General features: G+C 44.2%; 1 protein-coding gene across 9 annotated transcripts in view; it reads right to left on the bottom strand.

Annotated features, from left to right (window-relative positions):
- Positions 1-21,140, bottom strand: part of LOC143102354 (uncharacterized) — a 52,805-nt gene that overhangs the window by 29,945 nt on the left and 1,720 nt on the right. The gene's annotated exons all lie outside the window — the stretch shown is intronic.

Genomic DNA, 21,140 nt, shown 5'->3' with positions numbered 1-21,140 from the left:
TGGATGCTAAAGGCTAACAACAAAAAGATTTTGCCAGAGGGAGCAAACAGACAGACAAGACCAATCAGACAAACTCTCTCTCTCACACACACACACACACACACACAGTATGCATAGACACACTGGCTGCTACTGAAGTGAATGGGGCCAGGTCCAACCCTGATCAGGGGCATATCTGTTCCAGAGCCACCTAGTATGAGGGGCATCTGCACGTATGCAATAATCCTAGATATCAGAGCTCCACATCAAGATAGCCTTCTAAACTCCTAGGAAGCCAGTCCATCAGCAAGACCTTGCTTTAGGCCCTTTGTCCTTTGCAAGCAAAGCATTTAGCCTAAGTAGCCTTTCACAATGCTTTCAATAAATCAATACTGGATGTTTGTCCTTGACGACGACGAGCCTTTCATACTGAAGAAAAAGTTAAAGCTCGGAGCAAAATACTGTCCAGTGAGGCTGATGAGATGATACGTCAACATCTCTGCATAACGTCCAGCCAAATCCATTCAGTCATGGCAACTAAAAATTATCTAGTACTAAAACTGGACTGGTAGTTTTAACTCTGTCAATGTGCAGCATACATACATAAGGTTGTGTAATACAATATTAAATAGTAAGCTTAACTGTGAATAGCTGCCCTCTGGGGCACCTGTCTTGTCTGATTTTTGGAAAGACAGGGTGGTTTATGAGTGGGTGGGTGGAGTTCAGGACACCTTCCAGGTCAAGACTGTCTCCTCAAGGTTTGGCACACCAACTCAAGTGTGTGCGCACATACACGGATTGGAGAGTCCAAAAATAACTGCTGTGGTTACTATGGCCTTCTGGGCCTGTTCTGTTCCCTTTCAGGAGCAGCGCTACTTCCTCCGAACACATCAAAAATGGAGATAAACAGCTGATAACTGCAGAAACTCCACTGCAGCTACAGCTACTTATGCTGAAGTATTACAAAACTTCTCAACTTCCTCTTTCCTCCTCAATTCATCCTCTATATTTATCATCTTTGCATGTTGCTGTGGGAAACATCTATCTTCTGACCTAGTAATGAATGATTCTTATTCATTGCTAGGATACTGTTTATGTTAGTAGTGGAAGTGCCGTGATTGGTGGTTGCTGTTTTGGCGTCAGCTTTGGGGGAAAACAGTGAGGGAAAGCACTGCTGTGATGCTCCTGTTCTACAGCAGACAGCAAACAAGCTGTTGTCAAGTTTGATTAGTGGTACAGGCACCAAACGACCAGCAGACATGCAGACACAAGCTGCAGACACAAGCTGTCATAAGAGCAAGGGCAGCCAGGGGAGCAAAGGCAGCCGACACACCCATACGGGCCCAGACTTGGCCTAGATCTAACGTGGATCCTTCAGAGCCAGATCAGGGCCATATCAGAGCCAGATCAGGGCCATATCAGAGCCAGATCAGGCCAGGGCCATATCAGAGCCAGATCAGGCCAGGGATATATCAGAGCCAGATCAGGCCCATATCAGAGCCAGATCAGGCCAGGGCCATATCAGAGCCAGATCAGGCCAAGGCCATATCAGAGCCAGATCAGGGCCAGAGGTCACAGGCTCCTCCAGCTGAGGTGGGTGAGTCAATAGCCTGGTTGGCAAGGGCAACCACACATCCTGGCAGTCACGTCTTCATGCCTGGATGCTCAAGGGATGAGTGGGGTATATGAGAATATGTTCTCAAATGTTACACATTTGGGGCAAAATGACATGACTCATTCACTAAGCAAAAAAACAGAAAGCAACCCAAAATCTAACACCGGGCAGAGCGCTCTATATTACAGCATTGAATTACCCATAGGGTCACATCCTGTGAATGACTTGTCCTGCCCTGAACAGACTCAAGAGGACAGCAGTGGTGAGTAAATAAAACTCTAACTCACATTCACTGCCCAAAGTCTTTGCGCAGAGGGGACATGTTTGGTGCTAAGTTCAGCACCTTTAACGTGCTTCCGAAGGATTTAAACACTTTCCCGTTATTTCCTACTGCTCTCCACAGCTCTCTCGCAGCAGAGGATCTGCTGGGATATAAGGCTTAATCGCCAGGAGATTAATGAGGAGGGGAGAGGATTTCCTCAAGGCATGTGGAAGGGAAGCAGATCCCCTGGAAATACACACACACAGTCTATTCAACAGCAACCATCTCCATTTCCTGTCAGCTTGATGGTGTGTGTGTATATGTGTCTGTGTGTGTATGGTGTATGCTGTATGGTGACTAGCATGACTGCTGACTATATCTATACATGTCTGTTTACCTGAGGACTGCCTCGCCTGTGCGCTGTGTGTGTGTGTGCACACGCGTGCATGTGTGTGTATACACACAAATATGTGTTTTGTATGTGTGTGCACATTTACAGAAGTATGCTTTTTAATGGCCCTCTTGTAATAAGCATGTCTGTGTGTCCAAGTGAATGTTGAAGTGCATGTGACTGTGCGGTATAGCAGCCTGTCCTTAGGTGTCATTTTGTGGCACATGTGTCAAACTGGTCTTCTCCTCTGCGGGCTGAAGCCAACCATGCAGCACCATGAGTGGAGGCAGAGAGAGTCCCGTCCTCTCTACTTACAAGAAGGAAGGAACATCTGCTAAGGCCTGTCTGTAGATCATGTGGCATCACTGGCAAACATCTGACACCACCCAGCACAACCACCCTCAAAAGCATACAGAATTGTAGGTTAGCCGTGCTGGGTTCAACCAAACCCAGGAAGTGGGAGGTAAAATTTGTGAGAATACACATTTTCGAGCTCTACCGGCTTTACAGCTTGCTGATATTTTACACTAAAGTAAATGAGGGTATAATTCAGTTGAGTTTAAAGCATCATGTGTAGTTACATAATATTATCTATATTTATCAATATTTATCTTTTTCAGTTTCAAACAAGACATTTTAAAAAAGCCAAACAGGCTTTCCACTCTACTGTGGCTCATCCTTTGTCATTTGACGATCTGTTTATTTCTATTTAGGCCTCTTTATTCATTTCACGTCTCCTCATCTGCTTTGAGGCATAGCATAGAGGCTGTTACCAACTTAAAGCAGACCTCTCTCTCTCTTTGCAGCTAAATGTGTGACTATATTATCCCACAGCCATTGCAAAGTAAAATTGCAGCTGCTTCAGAGCATGCAGCCTCTCTGTGATGGATTGATCCATTAAGTAATGGCTTTTTTCACACTGCAGTGGCACAGGCATTTCCTGTGAGCATTGTGCCGACAGATATTTGGAGAGCCTGATGACAGAATCTGCTAGTGCCTCTCTGCCTCTTTCTGTCTCTCTCCTGTGTGTGCATGTGTGTGTGTGTGTGTGTGAGTGTAGAGCTGGGACAGATTGACTGATGAGGAGAGATAATGCCATGTTTAAACATGCCTTATTCCTTTTAATTGATTTTATTATTATTATTATTATTATTATTATTATCATTAATATTATTGTTATTATTATTATTATCATTATTATTGTTATTATTATTTTCTATTCTCTTATATTATATTTTTACTTGGGCTATTTCCATTTTATTTGTTTGTTCTGTCTATGTAAAGCACGCTGAATGACGATTATGTACAGTATGATAATGTGCTAAACAAATAAATTTGACTTTGACTTTGACGCCATTTTAACTTCAGTTGCATTAAGTATCAAGCCAAACAGAGGATCTTCAGTCTAAATCTTGGCCTGTCCCTTCCTTCCTTTTGGCTAATCAATCAAATGTCACCAGACAAAAGCAGATTCTCTTCCTGAGCCCAGCCAAATCAGCTGAGACCAAAATGGCAGGATAGCAAGCATTGTCTTGAATAGGCTATTGGACCAGAGCCTAAACAAATGATTGAGGACAGAGTTTCTTTGGTATTTTGTTCTTCTGACTTTCTCCACCCCTCTCCATCTCTGTTGTAGTACAGAGCCCTTCTACTCTTCAATATCTCGCCCTAAATCTCTGTGACAAAATTACTGTCTAGCAGTGCACCTACACAGCACACACACACACACACACACAAAAGTGTCCCCACAACCACAAGGTACACATGCATTTTTTCTAGTACACCCTGACACAGGCAATAGGTGTCAAGATCTGGAGGTAGCACTAAATGTCAAATGCCAATCCTGGTAAGCCTGTTATGTTTGCCAGCTGCCTCAACAGGTGGACAGAGAGATTTTTCTCTTGCCAGTCTAAAGCAGATGGACAAGCCCCTCCACCCAGGGCCACCTATCCTATCCCACCCTTATCCCTCGAGGCTGGATTGGTTCTGCTAAAGGTGCTCTTCCTGTCATCAGGGCCATTGTAACCGCAGATTTGCAGTTAAGAGGGTCAGGACTTTAAAGTTTAGATTGCAGCAGCTGAAGTGTAATGAGTGGGGGAGGAAGGAAGGTGAGATGGGATGTGTAATGACAACAGGGTGCTCTTGCCAAACCTGTCTGTATTTACAGTGTAAACCTGGGATAACGAGCGAGAGGTGTGTGTACTAGCGACTAACACTGGGCTTAAATGACCTCTGTGAAGTCTGTGACTGAACTGCCTTGAGATCCTGTTGCCTGGAGCGCTGTTGGCACTGTGCCCAAATCTGTGGCACCCCCCTCCCCACGTCCGACCCCCCCATGCCCTGTGACATGCTCTGTGATTGTGCGTCCGGCCCGCTACTTCATCCCCCAAACCCTTTTAGCCCCTACACCAGCTCCTTCATTTATTATTGAGGGGCAGTGATATCACTCACAAGCCATGTATTTAGGGATCTTAGTACCACACCCTCCCCCTTCCATCACTCTCTCTCTCTCGATTTCTTTTCATCCCTCTGCTTCTTTCACCCTCTACAGCACTCCAATGCATCACTCTTCACTGATACATGCCCCTTGTTCTCACTGGGTTCACTGCATATAAAAGCGTTCTGCTTTTCATTTCATTCTGCTTTTATATTTTTCTCTGGCATAGAGACTATTCATTTTCATCCCCCATGTGTGCGCGTGTGTGTGTGTGTGTGCATGAACGCGCATGTGTGTGTGTGTGTGTGTCTGTGGCATGGTGCCGGAGCTGACAGGTTGATTTGCTTAGCGGGCACACATCAGGGTTAAGCTGTGTCTAGGTTTTGGACGTCTGAGAAGGAGCTCGTTGTGCACAAAAGAGGATTTTTCGTACGCACCTGGCAACCACGTCTCCCATCTGTGATCTGGTGGAGAGCCACGAATGTACAACACTGAGAAGGAATCTCACCTCCTCTTTTGTCTTTCTCTCTCTCTCTCTGTCTCTCAGCAGCTATTTATTTCTACGCTTACTTTTGTGTCATCCCTTCTTCCATGCGCAGCAAATTAATTTTACTCATGTTTATTTATTTTCCACTATTTAGGAAATTCAATGACAAAACGTAGCAATCGGCTTGGCAGAGACCCAGGGCGGCTTCAGTAAGCCTTTCCTAAGAGCCAATTCCCACACCTTTATCTTAGCGCCACGGCTCTGCTTTGTTCTGTACGTGTGCATGGGTATGTGTATGTGTGTGTGTGTGTGTGTGTGCGTGCGTGCTTTCGTGTGTATGCATGTCTGTGTGTGTGTCGTGTGTCTGTGCGTTTGTATCTGTGTGTATGTATTGGTATGTGTGTGTGGGTCTGTGTGTATCGGTGTGTGTGTGAGTCTGTGTGTGTATCGGTGTGTGTGTGTGTGTGTGTGTGTGTGTGTGTGTGTGTGTGTGTGTGTGTGTATGTGGAAGATAACAGGGCGCTGCCCAGGGCTGGCTTTTGTGTCTGCGCATTACAAGCGAGCTGCACTTGGAGGCTGCAGGGTGCGGTGAGTGTGTGAGACTGACTGACTGTCAGAGCACCGCTGATGCTCTCTCACACCCAGCTCAGAAACTCAGCAGCCTATTAGAGAGGAGAATGATTCTGGAACAGCCAATGAAATAGCCAGTCAGTTGGAAGTGTGATGCTGCATGCTGTCACCACATGATCACCACATGGCACTGAGTAGCACCTCTGCACTTCCCCTCCCACCAGCATCTCTCTCTCTCTCTCTCTCACTCTCTCTCTCTCTCTCTCTCTCTCTCTCTCTCTCTCTCTCTCTCTCTCACACACACACTGAGGTTTACAGCAGTTCTCTTCTATGTCTGATTGGCATCTGAGCATCTCGGGAGACTACATGTGTCGTGCCCTTTTCCACAGCGCCCCGCTGACGCTGGTGCCCTTCACCTTCTCTGAACGCTGTCTGTGGTACTTCTCTGCCAGGCCATGCGCCTAACGACAGCCAGCAGCACAGCTCACAAACAATCACACTGAACGGAGCAGGAGCAGAGCAGAGCAGGCTTCACAGAGCAGAAAACAGACATAGGAGGAGGGAGAGAGAGGAAGGGGTGTGAGACAGAGAGAGGGGTGGTGGGGGGTGAGAGGGTGAGACAGAGACAGGGAGGGAGGGAGAAAGCGAGGGAGAGAAAGAGGAAGGGAGAGAGTGGGAGAGAATTGAGAGGGTGAAAAGGGAGGAAAAGAGAGAGGGAGAGGTTGGGAGAGTAACAAACAGAGAGTGACAGGGGCATAAAGAGTGAGTTTGCCTGAAAGGGTTGGGTTGTTTTGTTGCTGTCTCTCCTCTTCTTCACTCCTTCATTCTTTTCTCTCTCTCTCTCTCTCTCTCTCCCTTTCCCCACTCGCTCTTATCTCTCTGTCTTCCCCCTCTCCTGAAGATGAATGCCCGCTCTCCCCTAAAGAGCCTTGGCACACTGTTAGCAGCAGCCTGAGTGGACAAGGAGGAAATGAATTGGTGTTGGGGGGGGGGCTGGGTTGATGCAGGAGTGTGTTAGGCCAAAGAGCACTTTGAGTTACACCCTCTCGCCATCTCTCTCTATGAGCCATATCTCTCTTTCTATCTATCTATCCATCTCTCTCTCCCTGTCAACCTTCTGTTCATCTCTCCGTCTCTCATTCCCCCTCATCGATCCGCTGTCTCTCTTGCCAAAGGGTGTGGCTTTGCCAGCGCAGCACTGCACAAATGTACGCAGCTGATTGGGCTGTGGCCCAAAAGCAAGGCTCTCTGGCTCATTAATATTCAACCACCATCTCTGCAGCAAGCATGGAGGGAGGGATGGAGAGAAAGCAAGAGAGTGAGAGAGAGAGAGAGATATAGAGAGCGAAGGAGAGAAAGAGAGAGAGAGCAACAAGGGACATGCTGTACTAATGCAGGATAAACCTGCCTCTCTTGTTCCAGAAGGAAAATGACAAGACTGGGAGAAAGAGGAACAGGGATGCAGAGAGAGAGAGAGAGAGAGAGAGAGAGAGAGAGAACAAGGGAGAGGAGGACAGAGGATTAGATGTAATATAAAGGACAATAGAGAGAGAGAGAGGAGGAATGAAACAGGGGGTGGAAATGGGAGAAAGCAAATGTCAAGAGCAGAGAGGCCAAATGAAAGAGGGACAAAAGAGAATGACAACACAGAGAGGAAAAACGAAGGGCAAAAGCAAGGAAAACAAGACAGCAAATAATGAGAGAGAGAGAGTGTGCAAAAACGAGGAAGTAGAAGAGAACAGATAAAATGGCAGAAAGGTTGAGAGGGAGGGAGAGAAGGGAGCGAGTGCATGAAGGTAGAGAGGAGTAGGAGGACACTGTCAGTGGGAGAGGGCGAGAGAAAGGACACAAAGATGCATGCTTACACACACACGCACACACACACACACACACACAAGCGGGGATAGGCACAGTTGTCTAGCATGAAATATCCCCCTGGCCCCTGCATACACTCACATGCATGCATCCCATAATAATCCAAATTCACCAAACAAAGTTCAAGACCAAAATAATTTCATCCTTCCATATCATAAACACTCATTAGCTACCACTCCTTTCATTTATTATTTCAAACTATTAATCACTTGAGATTACTTAAATTGACATTAATCACAAGAGATTATCTTAATTACGTTATCAAAAATGTATTAATTCATTAATCATTTAATATTTCATTAATAATGAACATTACCAAAACATGTTTGCTGTTTGCAGGCATTAAGCTTATGGATTGTTCATATCAGGCTGCCACTCTAAGCTTTCCTTCTCATTTTTACAGACAACACTCATTGTCTTATTAAAGGCAGAGTTAGCCTAATATTCTAGTCATATTTCATACACCCTGCAGGCCTGCAGCCTATGTATTACACGCTATTGGTATTACGAGCAGTGGGTGAAATCTGAGGGATTTACATGGGCCGTTGTGAATTGCTAGCAGAGGTTGATGGGCAGAGTGGGCAGCAGACTGGTCCTATGCCATGCCCGCCTGTGGAAGCCTGGCGGATGCCCTTCTGAAGCATGCTGGTTTGGGTAAACACGCCATCTGTCTGACAGTGCCCCCAATCACGCCACTCAACCACACAACAGACACACGCGCACACACACACACACTCACCGACACACTACCCCTTACTGGGCAATGGTAGCCACGGTGACAATTGCTCTGACACACACACACCCGATGCACACACACAAGGAGGAGCATGTAGGTCTTCTCAGTGAGAAGCCTGTGGTGATGGTGACATCAACACTATGCACACACACACACATGCACGCACACACACACACACACACTTGCATTGCCATCAGACATATCTGTGTTGGACCACACAGTCTCTCAGGCATCTCTGTGGTGAGGCTGACATCGCCCCAAACACACACTGACACATCTTCACCGCTTTAGACATGGTGACAGGTGTCATCAACATTCATATGCAAACACGGACACTGCAGTGCAGCGTACAGTATAGACAGCGTCTTTGCACTTTGACTTTCATTCAAGGTCATGGCATTCTTTTCTGAGGATCTGGGCTTCAGTAACAATCCTATTTGCACCCCAGGCCAATAACCAGTTGACAAAATCTTGCCTTAGCGTTTTTTTTTCTTTGACCTTAAAAAAATTTCACATAGATCTGAGTACTGTTGGTACAGAAAAAAAAAGAAAGAAACATGCTACCTAGCTTGAGTTGCTGCAGCCAACAGCTAGAGTAGCCAAGCAGCTACAGTGCTACACTCTGGGGGCATAATTTTAAAGATGATTTTTATTACGCCCCCCCCCCCCCCCGTATCTGACCATTAGTAATTACACAAGTTGCCACACTGTGCAAAGTATCAAACTGGAGAACCTGGTTATAAAGTGTAAGCTTTCCAAAATGAAATCAGACTGGTGGTGGGAAATATGATCAGTTCTAAGCATCACTCAGGGTGAGATGACCTTGCAGTAGTTGTTCCAGCCGAAATCAAACCACCCCCGACCGCCACCCCCGCAGGACACTGTGTCCCCTCCTGTGCCATGTTTATACAGGACAAATGTGGACAAAAAGACAAGAAAAAAGAGCAGGAGTGTGCAGGAGGATGCTATGGCCTTGACACCTCCCCCTGTTCCATCATGCTCATCTCCATGATGATGCAGTTTGGCCTGCTGACTCAGAGATTCACACACATACACTGGCACACACAGCATGGCGTGATCCTGCCTGCAGTACCATACCAGCAACACACACACACATACTGACAAAACACACCTTACCACAAAGCAACTGTACATGTTGTTATAAAAGGGTGTCCTTTCCAAGGAATCATAACTTATTTAAAAACGCCGGGCAAAAATGTCCAGGATACAGCAGTTCTATCTACTCTATGTGCTCTATCTCCAACCTACTCATAAACCAAAGTTTAGCACCATAAAATGGAACGCAGAATCCCCCTAATTATACTGCTAGAACCCATTCAAGTTATGACAAAGGGAAAAGTCTAGCTTTCACTAATTTTTTTGTTGTTGTTTGTTTGTTATAATTGTTATAATAGTACGTTTAATTTGTATAGTGCTTTTCAAGACACTCAAAGATCGCTTAGTTAGATTACTTATTGTTTGGGAAAGAGTTTGAGGGAGGTGAAGGTTGGCTACTTTGATTGCCCACTAAGGCTTTGTTGTGGCAGGGCGATGTCTGTCTTTGAAGGATAGAGGAATAGGAGCTATTTCCAGTCCTTCAGATGGGCAGATCCCACAAACCGTCCACAAGACAACTGTTCTCTTCTAATCTGGCTCCACCCATTCCACACTCATCACCACTCTACTGAATACTGGTTCATTCAACTCCATCTTCCACATCTGGACTGACTCCTTATTTAAAGGTAACCGTCACACCGGTGTGACGGGAATGTTGGGAAATGAACGTTCTAAAGAATATCTGGGTTCACTGAATTCAACCAAGGGGGCAGGCGAACATTCAGAGAGCGTAGACACTATGGCGGATCTGAGGCTAAATAGAAGACCAGTTCCACCTAGCCATTCCATTGAACCCCATTCAATTTGGCGCCACTTTGACATCAAATAATCAGAGTAGGAGGACTTGGAACTTGGCCCTCTAGTGAATTCTAACCTTCTCAGTTTTGTGCTACTGCCTGATCCTCTTTTTTCCGCGCTGAACTTTTATTTTTTATCCAGTCTGTTTGACCCTTCTGTGGATATTAAATCTCAATTTTAGTACAGGCAAAGAAGCATTTTACGACAGACTAATTGTAATAGAATATTTTGCAGCTTAGATCATTTCTATGAGGTGTCCAGAACAACAAACTAAAAGTCCTAAGAAATCCTAGTTGAGGAAATCCGAGATGTGTGCCAAGAAGGCCAGGCAACAATAAACCCCCAATGGGGTTATTTTTTTTCCTTTACTCCTATCAAAATTAAACTTTACACAATGAAAGTACCCATGAAAAGTACAAGTTTTTGTATTACAAGTTTCTTTGAAAATTAATTGTAATATTCAAATGAGCTATACACTAATTAAATGCCCGAAATACACCCAAATAGGCTTAATTTTTCCTTTACTCTTACCACAATAACACTTTACATAGTAAAAGTATAGATGAAAAGTAACTGTTATTGTATCACAAGTTTCTTTTGAAATGAATTTGAATATGCACATGGCTCCACACTTATTGAATATGTCCTAATTTGCATAGGCAGAAACACCATTCATATGTATGACAAATACATAAACCCAATCTTCATCCAATCATCCTATTGCCAATGGTGCTTTTAGACTGGCCTCTAACCTGAAAACTGCCTGGCTTGGTAGTACCTGCCAGGGGTATAACCCCCGCCGGTATAGTCTTCAGGGTCACGGAGGCACACAAGCCTCCCCACCACGACAAGGTAGCAACAACAGGGGAGTTTTCTTTTTTTTTAGTTTTTCTTTTTAAAGTTTTTTTTAATGTTTTTCTTTAAAAAATCCAGCCTGGATCCTGGACCCCTTCTCTGCGGCTCTTGGTTCTGGCACCCCCTCAGTTCCTGGTTTGTTCTTTGCTTAGTTGTTATCCTCTGGGTCATATTCATCTGATAAATCAGGCAACTGTGAGTTTGTAATGACTAAGATGGCTATTCTGACTTTCTTCTGATGTTATCTGTGGGGGAATGTCATTAGGTAAGGCTTGTTCGCAAATAATTAAAAAAACAAGAATTTAGAAAGCAACTGGAGACAAGATTGTGCAATCAATTCTTAAGGTCAATATAAGACCCCGTTCAGACCTGGGTCTGATTCAGGACCACATATGGAAGTGGTCTAAATCTGATTTGAAAAAATCAGATCTGGGCAAGATGAGTGTTCTGTGAGTGACTTCTGAAGAAGTCTGACCTGGTCACTTGACCCCAAAAAAATCAGATTTGGGCCACTTTTGCCTGCAGTCTGAACAGGGTCTAAGTCTTTTTGTGGCAAGTGACCCAGGTGGTAAGTGTGCCAAGTGACTTCAAATTTATTGTGTTTATGCATACGTTAACTTACTGAATGAACAAGAATAGTTATTTGGTCCGTTTTTTCTACTTGTGACTTTATGGCTTCTTGACCATAAGCATATTTAAAATAGATTTTTCCAAGAAACTTAAAAAGTGTTACTTTTCATGTATACTTTCACTGTGCAAGGTTTGATTGTGATAGGAGTAAAGGAAAAAATAAGCCCATCAGGGTGTATTTTGGGCATATGTGATTAGTATATTGCTTATTTGCATATTCAAATTAATTTTCAAACAAACTTCTAATACAAAATGTGTTACTTTTCAGGTAGACTTTCATTGTGTAAAGTTTTATTGTGGTAGGAGTAAAGGAAAAAATTAAGCCTATGCGGGTATATTTTGGGTAGCCTATATTGTATAGCTGTGTAGCCTATAGTGTATAGCTTATTTGCATATTCAAATTCATTTTCAAAGAAACTTGTAATACAAAAAATTGTACTTTTCATGGATACTTTTATTGAATAAAGTTTTATTTTGATAGACATAAAGGGTGAAAATAGTCCCATAGGGGTCTGGCCCTATACTGGCACACATGAGAATGAGAATGAGAATCCTCAACTAGAGTAGGATTTCTTAGGACTTTTAGTATGTTGTTCTGGACACCTCATAGAAATTATCTATGCTGAATTTTTTTTTTTTTTACAATTAGTTCTATTTTTGGCTCCAAAATAAGTTACTTTGCCTGGACTATGTCCTGCTCTTACGTCCAGTCCCCTGATTGCTCTGTGACAACCCTCATCTCGCTCACAGTTGAGGTGGCAGAGGGGTTAGTGTAGTTCCAGGATGCAACATGCTAGCCATCATATAGCCTAGTTTATGTGGTTCTCTTACAATATGCTGTATTACAGGTGTAGTGAAAGAATTAATGGAATGCATGTGCAATTAACCAAAAGTGTAAAGCTGAATCATGTGTAAGAGAGATGTCTGTTTGAATTTAAGCAGAGAAAATTGTCCATTAAAGGCAGATGGTTTGAAGCAAAGCTTAACAGCTGATTGGCTGTACTCTGCCCATTCTAGACAGAAGCCTGCTGTTGTTTGAGCTGAGTCAGGAGCGTGAAGAACATTCCAGAGTGACCCACAGAACACTGCGGGGGGACAGAATCAAAGATCTCTGAGTTAGCTATGCGTATCCTACTTGGAGGGACTGTAGCCTACTTTAACAAAGGCTACGACCACACAACATTCACATCTATCTCAAAACTATTGTCTTACATTTGTTTGAATTAGACCTAGGCTATTTGTAATTTTGAGAGGTTCCTTAATTAGCCTAAACTGTAAACTGTGTCCCCATTTTCTGACACCATTTGGTTGCTTTGAAAGGTTAAATGTACACTGCTCAGTCAAGACACACTGTAATATGCATGATTTGAGGTTTACCTGTACGACTTCAGAGTTTTAATTGCGCACAGTTGATGCTTAATTATCTACAGTCTGTTTATTCCTCTTCAGTGGTTATGATGTATTCTCTACTCTGGCAGAACTGCTATCGTTTCCAAAATAAACTGCACCACTCTACTGTAGGCCCCTTAGGACAAACAAATTAGCCACTGCTAAATCAAAGCAGAACACAGCAGGAACACCCTCCGTTCACTAATAGCCTTGTCATATCACCCCCCCCCCTCCCCCCAATAAAACATCTTAAAAGCCTCTCCATTAGAACACATATGAAACACTGAAGATCCTCCAAGGAATCACTCTCTCCCTCTGACAGCCAAACAGACTTATTTGGCACCTCGGCCTCCGCTGTGGTGTAGGTTTGGTTTATACAGGCCATCTCACAGCCATCTCACACAGAGACCCCGAGTGGGTCGGGCTGTCTGGGTGGGCATCTGAAAGAGAGCTGCGATGACATTCTGCAAGATTGTTATGTGAAATAGTACCCAGGAGGCAGTGTTTTTTTTTCGCAAGATGCAATTGCTGTCAGTTCTAGCAGGTTGCTAGGTCCAGGAGGACTTTGCCAATACCATGATAATTACAATGAAATAAAGCAGTTATACAGTAGTTAAACTGAATGAATTTGTTCAATAGTGTAAAGTGGAACAGTGGTATCTATATAAAAGCTATATCTCTATAGCTTTACCTGTAATGTGCCACACACTGGGGAGTTCCAATCGACTACGTTGTAGTGTTGTGTGACTGTGCGGAGTGTTTTGTATTGGGAATATGGTGATATGGCACTGAAGCCACAAATCAACAAACACATATGCTTATTTGGCCAGGCATATGCATATACACACACACACACACACACACACACACAGACAGCACACAGGTGGCGGGTATCAGAGTTCTTTCCTGTGGAGGACTAACAACCTGCTGTTCCTCAGCATCCACACTGACTGCACATAGGCAAATGCAGCACAGCCGTAAATCTCCACACCGCACCTTTTAGCAGAGGCACTGCAACTAAATGAGCCCTTCAGAGACACCGTGTCATCACTAAAAACCCTGCTTTATCAGCAGTGTGTTCTCAAAATGAGAAAGCCCAATATTTCACTCTGAGGCTAGCTAGAGCTATTACCTCAAACAGGGAATACATCGACCTCTGCTTAAATCAGCTGGCCTTAAAATGGGTGGGATTCTGTGCAAAGGCTGAGTTCATCTGTTAACTTCTTTCCTTCCTGCTTAGGTAGTCATGATGAAGATATAAAATATGGATGAAGTCTGGTGCAAAATCATGGCAGCAGCTCCTTCAGTAACTTAAGCATGGGCCTCTCCAGGCTATATCATGTTCATCTGATTCTCATTGCTATTGACCAAATATCAAATCAAACTAACATGAATGTGAGTGTGTCAATGAAGTCAATGAGTCTGTCAATCATGTGTATCTAACCCGGCGGGGTGTACAGTACAACGACAGGAGTCTCTATGAAGAACACTAAAGCTAGCTGTTCTGGTGTTTTGTATTGGCTTTTCAGTTTTTCAGTTTGACAGTCAACATTTTTGCCACTATGGCTGACTTAAAACTAAGTAGCCTTTATAATGTGTGGGTGAATGTCATTGGAATTAACCATACCATACATTATGTCCCACTGTAATGTATGTCGAAAGTTTCAATTGAATCCATCAGAAAAACACAAATTATATGTGATTCTGTGGTAGTTCCTCTACGTTGGTTCTCCTCTATCAAAAGAGGGGAATATTTCGCTAAGGGAACCTTACAAGACCTCTCTTGTCCTTCCATAATGGGCCTTCGTCCCCATTTCCAACCTGAGGCTCAGCCATTCTATTCTGGGTGGCTGTCGTAAGGCCCCCTCCTGCTAAAATATCAAAGCTAATCACATCAGTCTCAGAGCCGCCCTGCCTGCCTGCCTCTCCTCTTCTCTCACCGCTCCCAGGCATACATGATGTAGGCAGGCAGGGCGAGCTCAGAGACTTTCGAGAGCCAAGCGAATTACACAGAGTGGCTTCCAATGGCCAACAGTCACGATTTAAAGCTGCGTTTTATATAGGCCAGACGGAGCCTTGTCACCAGTCCAGTCCACTACAGCTAGACCAATTATGTAAGTGGTCCCTGCTGGTGATGTAACTGGACTGAGGAGAGGGTGAGGGTGATGTTGGGTTGGGTTTGGGTGGAGAGGGCAGGTCTGAGTCATGCTAACTGGCCTTGAATCAGCTAGCAGGCGCTGCACGGAAGGAGTATGCCAACATTAACGCCAACGCTATGCATGGCTGGCTGAACTCAGCGGGCCCTGTCTGCAGTAGACCCGGTAGTTTGTGTGTGGAGGTGGTGAGGAGAAACGATAGGCTGCCATGGTGTAATGAAAGCTTCTGAGCGTGTGGTGCTAGTTCACACAAACATCAGCAAGCGTGTGTATGTATGTCTGTGTGTCTTTATTCATCTGTATGATTACATGTAAAGTGTGTTTAGGTTGTGTGTGTGTGTACGTCAATCGAGTCCCAGTCAACTGTCGGTGTGGAAGCTGTGTGTGTGTCTGTGCTTGTGTGCTTATGCGTGTGTGTGCCAGTCACTATCGACCCAGTGATAATACTACATCTACACAGACACACACACACACAGACACACACACACAGACACACACACACACTGGGATACATCGGTGACTCTGACCTACTTTCCTCTGTCCTGCTAGTAGAGAATGCGACAGGACACATTATTTCACCCTAACCCTCTCCTCTCTCTCTCTCCTCTTCCAATCCTTCCTTTATTATGCTCTCTCTGTTTCTCCCCTGAGCTCACTCTCCCTCGGTCTCCCTCCATGTTTCACACTGCCTCTCTCTATTCCTCTCTTCTGCCTCACTCCCTCTCCTCTCTTTCTCCCCTGCCTAGTTAATCATTATAATTCTCCCTTTCTGTGTCTCCCTCCCTTTCCCCTACTCCCTCCCTCCCTCTTTCTTCTCTCTGCAATCACTCTCCCACTCTCTTTCTCCCATTCCATTTTCCTTCTACTGTCCTACTCTATCTGTGTCCCACTCTCTCTCCCTGCACCACCCACTCCCTTCTCCCTCCCCTTTTCTATTTCTCTTGTCTATATCATTCTTCATACCGTCTCTCTCTCTCTCTCTCTCTCTCTACCTGCTTTCCTTTGGTAGGACAGCTTTCCCCCTCCCCTGACAGAGTGGAGGGCTGGGCCTAGGTGGACTAGCATTGGCTAGGGCTAGTGATAGCAGAGCTAAGTATTTGCTGTCCTTGGGCTGGGGAGCACCACCGGCAAGACCCTGTACGCCGGCGCTACATGCTAAATGTAGCGTGAACGCGAGCTGGTGCCAGCTCCCTCTAGGACTCCCGAGATCTGCTGTGACACGCATGCTACGCATGGAATCATCTTCTCTGAATGTCTTATTTGATTAAGAATTTGTTGAAATGTGTGCTTATAGCCTACAACACTGGCATTAAGCTTTTTCGATCACCATCAACAAAGACCATCAACACTATTTTCATGGGCTTTTAGGTCTGCTGATGATTAGCAATTGGACCTTCTTGCTCAGGTTGATTTCATGAAACCTAGCCATTTCCTCTCATTTGCATACCATGCATCATGGCCTTCTTCAGTCTGCTGTCTAACCAGCAAGCAAGCACACTGTCCTTGAGAAACTGGCACAGAGAAGATCAGAGAGGACACAACCAGCGGGAGACTAGCCTCCTAATCTGATCCAGGAAAACACAGACACATGAACAGCTCTCCCTGAGACCTGGGCATCATTCCCTAAGCAGGTTTTACCTTTAACCTCTCTGTAAGACGGCGGCGAATTGGGCGCAGCTTGGCTGTAATGAGACGGGCCCTAATTTATTGGGCTGTTCTGCTGAAATTCGCAGAAACTGTGTAGCCCACCTGCATCGCCTCTTGGCTGCAGTCTGCTAACCACTGCCTCCACTGCAAGAGGAAAATCAATGCCTGACTACAAATAAGATTTCAGAGTGAAATTGATCTTGCAAAATAAAATAGAAAATGTCCAATAACTAATAAATACCAGATGGTATATTCTATAATAACATGGAGATTTTAAACCTACATAGCAGGTTTAACTACTTGCTATTTTATTTGCTAAAAGCCTCTAATTTCCGATTGGATGGCAGAATTTCAGGTCTAGACAGTAGTTTGCTGAAGCCTAATTCATTCCAGTTTAAAACACAACATCAGCTGATGACGGTTATCCCAAAATACCACTGGCAATTGCTGGACCCCATCTGCAATGCCAGTAATCCCATTCAAGGGAAACAGGACTCTATCCAAGGATGTGCATGGTCTCATATGTAAGGTAAATGGCGGCTCAGTGATACCCATCTTCTTCAGCTGTGAGCAAGAGGTACTTTGAAGCACAACCAACCAGCGGCATGATGGGACTATGGGATGGGTCCAGCCCACATCAGGCATGGCTTCCTTCCAAATCTGGGTCAGAATCATTTGCCATAGGGGGAAGCCTTTTTTAAATGTCTGACACAGAAGGACCAAGTACATCTGATAACCAGTGAAGACAAAAAAAAGCTGTGAGCTGAGGACATTAAGATTGGCCAATGTATCATAATAGGTCTGGTGTGTATGTATTAATAAAGCAACTTAGACTGCTTGGGACCAGGCGTACTCGTTCAAGGGTGTTCGATGTAAAGGGCCAAATCACTACTGGTTTCAAACTAAGCCATATCTCTGTTATAAAGTTATAAAGGGTTTAGCTAGCAATACGTCTAGAACATTTTGATGCACATGAAATGAACCAAGAACATGCTCATATCAGAGGTTCTAATGAAGATATCAGTCCAATGAAAAGTCCGATAATCTCAGTGCTGTCCACACAAATATAGCCCAGTGTACCGGAGGCTTTTCTAAAATATTAGAAAAGGTCTTTAAAAATTACCAACATAATGTACCAAAATCCCACAATATGACACATTACTGGATGCAAATGCTGGCCCCACAAATACAGCCCAGTGTAGCAGAGGCTTTTTTCTAAAATGTTAGAAAAGTTCTAGAAAATGTACCAAAATCACACAATATGACACATTACTGGATGCACATGCTGTGTGATTATCTAGGCACGAGTGTTTCTCTGGGCTCTGCTTGTCTGTTTATGATCCCTCTCTCGTGTGACTCATCCCCGGTGCCCTGCTCTGCTCTCTGGTCTGTGCATGGATCTGCCTGCAGTCCAGCTGCCCGTTGCCAGGGACTCATCTGTTGCTGGGTGCCGTTCATGGCCCTAGCGACAGGCCTACAGCTGTCTGAGGCAGGGTGTGTGGGGGTGAGGAGGAGAAGCAGCACCAAGATACTGCTGCAGCAAAATGAGGTCTGTACTGTATGCCAAGAACTTGTGCACGCGCCGCACACACTCAGACACACACACACACACACGCTAGCACTCACAAACCCACTTTCACATAAGCAAGCTCACACATACACACACACACAGTAGCTCTCACACACTAGCTTGCACATACATTTTCAAGCAAGGGCATACACACACGAAAAGACACACACACTAGCTCGCACACACATTTTCAAGCAAGGACACACACACACACACACAAATACGAATAGACACAAGCCACTGTTGGCACACTCCCACACACACACACGTACACACACTTGCCACAGGCGAAATCTCGAAAATTGAAAAAGGATAACAATAGAAGATTGCAGGGAGCACTGTGTCTGAAGTGGCTCTCGGCATTACTTGCAGTGAAATGTGCTTCATATATAGGCAGTTTTAGGATATAATGTTAGGTGGTTTGAGGCAAATAAAAATCATGCAGTAACCAGTATTCAATTCAATCTCTTTAAAGTGCTGAAAATTGGTTCCATGCTAAAACATACTGTGTTTACTGTGACAAACTGACACAAACATCATTTTTTTCTTATACTGTCTGTCACACAGGTTCATTGTGCCAATATTCGAGACAAGCAGAGACAAGCCAGGTATGGTCAAATTGTCTTTTTTGGTTAATATTAAAACAACTTCTGAAGAATTGAAAGCATCTAGTCTAATGTATGCATGACTCCTCTGTCATGTTGTTCAGTTTCAGTTCAGAATGCTCGCATGAAATATAATTGATGCACCAGGTCCAATCTATACTACAACCACAAACCATGGGACAGCTTATCCAATTAACATTCTCTCTATAATGTTAAGGGGACCCACTAATTGGTGTAAGTAATTAAATTATGCAACGTGAAATAGGACCACAGGCTTAATGGAGAGCATCTTAAAGGGACAGGCTATGAAGCTGCCTGGCCTATTCTTTTTGGGTTAACGTGATCTCTCCTTGGTGGTTTGTGGTTACTGTGCTGTACAATTATTGAATAGTGCAGAGTGAAAAATAACTACATAATAATAGCCCGTAAGACATAAATTGGTTTACCACACACAAATACAACACAAAAATCACCAGCGGAGGCAAACAATCGCCAAACAATAAGATGCGCCGTTGAAACAGTGGGTTATATTGTCAACGAGGAAATCTTGTGTGTCACACACTAACATGCGGCATGAAGGAAACGGGGCGCGATATGGGCGTGGGAGAGGAACTTGCGCGAGATGAAGGCACGCGCTTTTCTCTTCCATCTCGGGAGTGCAACGTGCCGGTAATGGACAATCTTACCGTTGTATTGCTATGATATATGCCATAGTCTTAAAGCGCGTGTTTTACGCATACAACACCAAAAGAGGAGTAAAAACGGTGAATAAATGGAACCAATTTGCTGTTCACCCTCATCATCCCTGTCATCCATAACGCTATCGCAAAAAGGGAAAAGGTGTGTCCATATCGCCAGAAAATTGCCGGCTCAAATACAATCTGTAGCCTACAGCTGCGATATAGCTATCTTCTTAGATATACTCACAATGTGGCAACACTCTCAGTGCTCAGTTTTGTATCTGTTATTTTTTCTCCTTTACGAACTAATTATTTGCGAACAAAGCCTGGGGTCGTCCTAGAGTTCTGCGCTGATGTTCCAATAAAATTCATACATGCACTTTGCGTACTAATAAGAGCCATTTTCACCAAGGTCAGTCTGTATTTCGTATCAGACATCATCCTTATATTATATGCACAAAGACAAAGCCCTCTGCAAAGACAACACCGGGAGGCCATCGCCTTCCAGACAGAATATGCACGTATCTTAGCAACACCCTAGCACATATCTATAATAGCTGTGGTGTAGGTAACATAAAAATCCCAAAGTCCTTACCAGAGAACGTTATTCTTGGTAATTAACCCAAATATTGGTCACATACAAAATGACGCAAAATGAGACTTGATTTGGAACAAAAAAAAATCGATGACATGCAATGCAAAAGACAAAACTCTAGTTGGCTGGCTACTGCTCGTCTAGGCTGTGTAATCTGGCCGTTTACACAGATGCCTTCTGACACAAAACTAGGAGGAGTCCCACCAGCAAAACTAACGTTAACGTTAGGTGTAACCAGCGCAGTCCCTTTAAACACAGAGGCAACATCAGCACCATCCTTACTGGGCAGCGAAACGGTAATATAGCACTAGAAACACTACGGGCACGGCAAACCATGACTCATAAAAAAAAACCCGAAGTTTTCATGCCACGAATTAATGCATGGTCCCCATGTTAGTAGAGAAAGGAACAGATAGCTTAGGATTCGGAACTCTCGAACATTAACGTAGAACCCACGTTACCCGCCAATCAGTCAGTGTCGCACAAGTCTCCCTCACAAAAGCTTGTTTCCTTCGCGGGTAAAGTGCTTCGAAAATGCATTTTGTCTCCTAGAATGCATAGACCATAAGCAGTCAAACTTGTCATCTAACGTTATATGTATTGTTTCTGTGGAAATATAGATGTAAATATTACTGCTAGTGTCATGATAAATTCTTCTAACATCCTTCCTTCAGTTTTAACGATGACAGTTAACATTAACGTTAGCTTGACACTACACCGATCTTCAAAAGAATTCGTGTCATTGGG

The sequence above is a fragment of the Alosa pseudoharengus genome, unplaced genomic scaffold (genome assembly GCF_046254945.1).
Source record: "Alosa pseudoharengus isolate Yale_2024_CS ecotype anadromous, Long Island Sound unplaced genomic scaffold, YU_APseudo_1.1 YU_APseudo_1.1_scf_4, whole genome shotgun sequence".
NCBI lineage: Eukaryota > Metazoa > Chordata > Actinopteri > Clupeiformes > Clupeidae > Alosa > Alosa pseudoharengus.
The sequence above is the reverse complement of the archived record's forward strand: the minus strand, read 5'-3'. Positions and strand labels throughout refer to the sequence as shown.